At 33.7% G+C, this 6,007-nt stretch overlaps 1 pseudogene; it reads right to left on the bottom strand.

The window, feature by feature from the left end:
- Positions 1–3,507: 3,507 nt before the first annotated feature.
- Positions 3,508–5,026, bottom strand: LOC145006407 (epidermis-specific secreted glycoprotein EP1 pseudogene; annotated as a pseudogene).
- Positions 5,027–6,007: the final 981 nt, after the last annotated feature.

The following is a 6,007-nucleotide window of genomic DNA, read 5'->3' as shown; positions in this document are numbered from 1 at the left end:
GCTCTATGTTCCCAACCTCCTTCACTAACATCCTAGTAGATTCCGATTTAGCAACATAAAACAACAAAATGGGCTCAAATAAAATCAGAAGGAGGAGCCAACTTTAATTCATTTAAATGCACCTAATTGTTGAAATTTTTTCCATCTCGTGTACATTTTCTATAGCCAAAATGCTCTTTTATAGCATGAAAAAACCATTAAAGTTCTAACACAACAGTATCCGACACAAGGCGTTGAGTCGACCTCTGAGGGTTTCTATAGCCGACGAGTATGCGGTTTTCACTACTGATGTGATCTGGGGGTGTGTAGTAGAGATCTTTGGTGTTGAGTTTCCAATCGACCTAGTACCGATCGTGATAGGTGATGTATGTGTCACAGTGGACATGGATTGGTTGAGTTGATTTGGAGTTGTGATCGATTGTGAGCGTAAGTTAGTGACTATATGAGACCTTAGTGGGGGAGTGCTTACAGTGTATGGCGAGGGTACTAGATCTGGATCAGCTTTCTGCTCTGCTGCCAGAGCGAGACAGAGTCTACCATAGGGTTGTGTGGGCTTTTTGGCGTATGTGATGGATACATGGGTTGCTACAGAGAGGCTGAGTTCTATCGCAAAGGTTCCAATAATGTGTGACTTTCCAAATGTTTTTCCCAAAGAGTTTTCGGGTGTGCCTCCCGAGACGCAGGTGGAGTTCCAAATTGATTTGGTTCTGGGAGCGGCGCCTATTGACAAGGCACCTTATCACCTTACGCCACCAGAGATGCAGGAGTTATCCTCACAGCTCCAGGAGCTATTGGGGAAAGGTTTTATCAGATTGAGTAGCTCACCGTGGGGAGCGTCGATCCTTTTGTTAAGAAAAGAGATGGTTCACACCAGATGTGTATTGATTACCAAAAGTTGAACACGCTGACGGTCAAGAATAGTTATACACTACCGAGGATCGACGATATGTTCAATCAGTTGTAGGGGCGTCTTGGTTTTCCAAGATTGATTTCAGGTCTAGATATCATCAGATGAGAGTCTGCAATGAGGATATCCAGAATACAGCCTTTAGGATTCGTTATGGGCACCAAAAGCTTCACATGTAAATGGTTCAACATTAGTATCATCATCATTCTTACTTACTTTTTTTTGAACTGTCACGACAATAAAAGGAATACCAGCCTTCGTCTAAATCAAAATCGATGATAGTAGCAATGATGGACAAACCAATTTTCTATTTCATAAATTTTTTAAAAAATATATAATTTTTTTTTTCATATATATTCACTGTGTTATGTGCCACAAATTTATAAAATTAATGGAAAAATAATAATACTGTTAAGTATACCTCATTGTAATATGGAATATCATCAATGTTCTTGATTGGAAAACAGAGTAGTAATCCTCTGTCTTGGTCACAACCCTATCGGTGTGAAGTTGTGTAGTACTAATGGAAGACTCAACTTTCAAATCCATATCAGCAATACTACATATAAGAAGAAAAAATGAAGAAGTTAAACAATATAAATAATTAATGATTAAAAAATAAGTAAAAACAAACATTAAGCTATTAATTAATGATAAAAGACATACATTTTTGAATTTTAAAATCTGGGACATGTCATCATTAATATGCAATCTCTACCAAAACAAACAGTTATCCACTTGAGGCTGAGCTGTAAATAACAATTAAAGTTATAAATTAATTTATCTTATAAATAAAATATTAATGTAATGACATGGAAATTTATAACAAAAAAAAAAATTCTTACCACCCCAAGTTTTGAGCTTTGCCAAACATAGGAGGATGATAACACATGCATTATCGTTTTGATGTAAACAAATCATTCTACAACAAGTATGTATAATAAGGCAATATCAAAAGTGCATTGCCCTTCTTTACCTTTGGACAAAAAAGCATATTTTGGTTGAGAAACACAAAGACAAACATATATTAAAGAAATATATTAATCGTTCCCAAAAACTAGTTTTTACTGCAAGGGTAAATAAGTCATTTTGAAGAAATAATATATGTAGACACTAAACCTTTCAGGAAGGTACTCCACTTTTACTTTTCTTTATGTTTATTTTCATCCGATCCAAACACAGAATCAAATCGAAACACAGAACTAATTAAACTGAATTTTACATCATCTAATACAAACATAGAATCCAATCCAAACACACGCACACACACACACACACCAAAACACAAACAGACACACACAACAAGTGTAAATATGTTATTTTACAACAACTATGTATAATACATCAATATCAAAATTACATTTGCCTTTTTATACCTTTGGACAAAAATGCATATGCTTATTGAGAAACACAAACACACACACACACATATTAAAGAATATACGAATCATTCCAGATAAAATTAGTTTTTACAGCAAGCCTAAATAAGTCATTTTGAAAAAATAATATATGTAGACACTTAACCCTTCGGGAAGGTAGTCTATTTTTACTTTTTTTTTATTTATTTTTTTCATCCAATTTAAACACATAATCCAATCTAATTAACACAGACTTAATTAATTTGAATTTACTTCATCCAATCTAAATATATAATCCAATCCAAACACACACACACAGACACACACAGATTGAGATGGAATAGAAAATCTATTTAGCAAAAACCCACTAATAAGCCATTGATATATATACTCAACACAAACTATAATCAGATGTAAGAAATTAATCAATAAATTAAAAAAAAATTGCTAAGCTTATGAAGTTGGTATTCGAACATGATGCTACAAAGTCCAGATTTCACGAAATTGTGATAACAACTGAATGAGTTTATACTTATACATAATTTTGAACAAAGATTTTGGAAAAGATATGAATAAATTAATATTGTGATTCATATCATGTTATTTTGAATTTTTTGATTTCAGTTTCTATAATTATGAAATAATATACAAATTACTTGATTTTAAAAAAAGAAAGAATGATATTTATGTTTTGACAATCATGCTGATATTTATGTCACTTCAATACATTCCAATAAAAAATTTCAGTTCCATTAATAAGTTTTTAACTTTCCAAACATAATCAACTTAATTTAGTTAATATTAATTTAATTTAATTTTATGATGATATCATCAAAATCATCCAATTGTTGAAATTAATTAAGGGAACATAATAAATAGCTCTACTTGTTGAATGTAATATCATTAAGTTTCTCTTTTAATATATATAAAGATTTGTTTGTTGACCATGAATTTAATAAAAATTTTATTTCTACTAATCGTTTTAAATATTATTTATATATAACCATTGTAAAATATCAGTTTTCATGGTTAATAAACTAATTTTTTATAGGGATTTTCTAATATGTATCCTAAGAAGTATTAATTATGAAAAATATTACCATAATTAAATTCGAAATACATTTATTATGGAAATTATTAATACACTTCACATGAAAATTATGATAATATTTTTTATTATTAATGTATTTTATAATTAATTATGTTATATCTTCAATTAATACTTATTATATACGACACATATTAGAAAATTCTTTTTTATAAATCAAAACAAGAATATTATTTGATTTCGATAAAAACACACAATGGAAGGTCATAATTTACAAAAAAACAAGAGCGGTATTTATTCATATCTTCACCTTCCTTGTTCCGGTTTCTCGTGCACCCCACAGCTACTGAATAGGTGTTTTGATGTAAGCCAAATGAGTCAAGTTCCCGACCCTTGTCAATGTTTTCAACTCGTAAGCAATCCAACACCTCGATAGATCAGTGCGATAAAAATACCCCATACACTTACAGTCCTTTGTGCATTTACTCTCGCAATCTTTCTGTTTCATCGGCCCACTCCCCGGAGAGTATTTAGAAGTGAAATGGTCGACCCCTTTGAGCTGGTAGTAACGAGAACCACCCGCTTTACAAGACGGCGACTTCACGTTGCATTTTGTGCTCCACGCAAAAACACCCTCCGGCGACGGACACCCAACACACTGGCTGTCCTCACACAGCCCAAACTTACCGCAGCGATCAGGCTGTTGGCACTCGTCTTCAACTATCTCTCCCCTCTCGCTTACCCTTCTGGTGAACAAAGTGAACATCAGACTCCATGAGCTGAAACGGACATTCTGACGATAAGAGTAGAGTCGTAAGTTCCCATCGATGCCTAATCGGAGATATGATAACGTGCTATTGTATCGGAGTATGTCGAAGTCCAAATTAGGTTGAGCTTCAGAGTTTGAAAGACGACACTTTAGCGCGTTAAAGTAATTCTCTTCGTATTCGGTTCTCTGGATTTCCAATGTTGCATTGACGATATTCACATTTCGGTCGTTCACTTCGGGAAACGTGGAAGCCCAGTAAAGCATGTTCTTATAATACAGACCCAATCTTTTTGGCTCTATCACGAAACTATACGCTCCATTAACGTTGTTCGTCGTTGAAGCTCTGCTGACGAGCTTCGTCGGACCTCGGATCCGGAGAGATTGACCAAACAAGAGCGTATCAGTAGGTGAATCAAAGCTTTGCCAGACGAAACCATCCTTGGAGTCACGAAGCACGATGTTACCATCGGAGAGTATGGCAAAACCGACGACACCCTTGTTGGCGGTGTTGGTTTGCCATGCGATCCGTCCATCTCCGTGGGCGAGTACAAGGTTTCCGTCGGAGCCTAATGAGAAGGTGGCGTTTTCGCCAACTGGGTTGCCTCTGTTGGCATCCCACACCCATGGCATTACTGCTTCATCACGTCTGGTTCCCATGCGGAGACTGAGAGTGTAGACACCGGGGGTGGTGTTGTAGAAACAGAGCTGGAAAGGGTAGGTGAATGGAGGAAGAGGACGATAGTTTGGGGCGTATTCGGAATCGAATTCTCCAAAATCGCCGTCGTTGACATACCGAAAAGTATCGGCGGGAGGAACAACGGCGTTGGAGATGGATAACGATATGAAGATCAAGCAGGAAAGGATAAGGGAGAGAGAAGAAAAAGCCATGGTTAACGGGAGTAACTGGCGTTGCCTTGTCGGATATATGCATCTATATACAGTTTAATATTACTCATTTTATGAAAGAATGCTAATCTATTGAAAAGGTAATAGTTACTAGTATCGCGGTTTCGTGTGTCCGTCAAAATCCGTTTGGTTTACTTATTAATCCATAATACAATATTAAACATTAAATAGATAATTCTTATAAAATTTTATTAAAGTATCAATATTATATTTTAAATTGTTGTAACATGATGTTCTATACTATTTTTTACTTTTTATTAAATTTATGATAATAATAATAAATAATTTATTATTGATATATTATTAAGACAAAGGTAACTCCGCCCGGCTTACGAGTTACCTAGTTAACCATAAAAGAAAAAAAAATGTGTTCCTTTATATAAGTGGTCTCTAGCTTTTGAAATCTAATGTTAAAGTTGTTTGATAAGTGCCTTTCTTATAATTTTTTCAAGGGATAACAGACTTAAAATGGTAAATATATTTTTCAATTTTATATATTTTATAATTCATTTTTTCCGTCCACATTTGTCCATTCAATTTGTTTAACTGCAATCAGCTTATGACCGGTTATTCCAGATAAGTGGAAAAAAATTACTTAATAGGGTAATATATTTTTCAATTTATACACATTTAGTCATTAATATTTTTTTGTTGCAAAATAAGTTTTTGTACAATTTCAATATTTAGGCTGAAGGGAGTGGTAGCACTCTTAACACAATGCCACATAAAGTTTTTTAAAGCCACATAAGATTTTTAGATGTCACATAGACTAAATGAAGTGATAGCATCCAAGTTGTAAAATGGTAGGGAGTGGTGGTATGTTATTTTATTAGAGTTTATTTTGAAAAAAAATTAAAAAGAAAAAAAAGCAGCCAATCAACTCTTTCTCTCTCTCTCTCTCTATATATATATATATATATATATATATATATATATATATATATATATATATATATATATATATATATATATATATATGGGGGCAACAAGCCACACTCAACGATTGTTATGGGACACTC

Source organism: Lactuca saligna, chromosome 7 (genome assembly GCF_052625555.1).
Source record: "Lactuca saligna cultivar CGN05327 chromosome 7, ASM5262555v1, whole genome shotgun sequence".
In the NCBI taxonomy this organism is placed as follows: Eukaryota; Viridiplantae; Streptophyta; class Magnoliopsida; order Asterales; family Asteraceae; genus Lactuca; species Lactuca saligna.
This window is presented reverse-complemented; position numbering and strand designations above follow the sequence as displayed.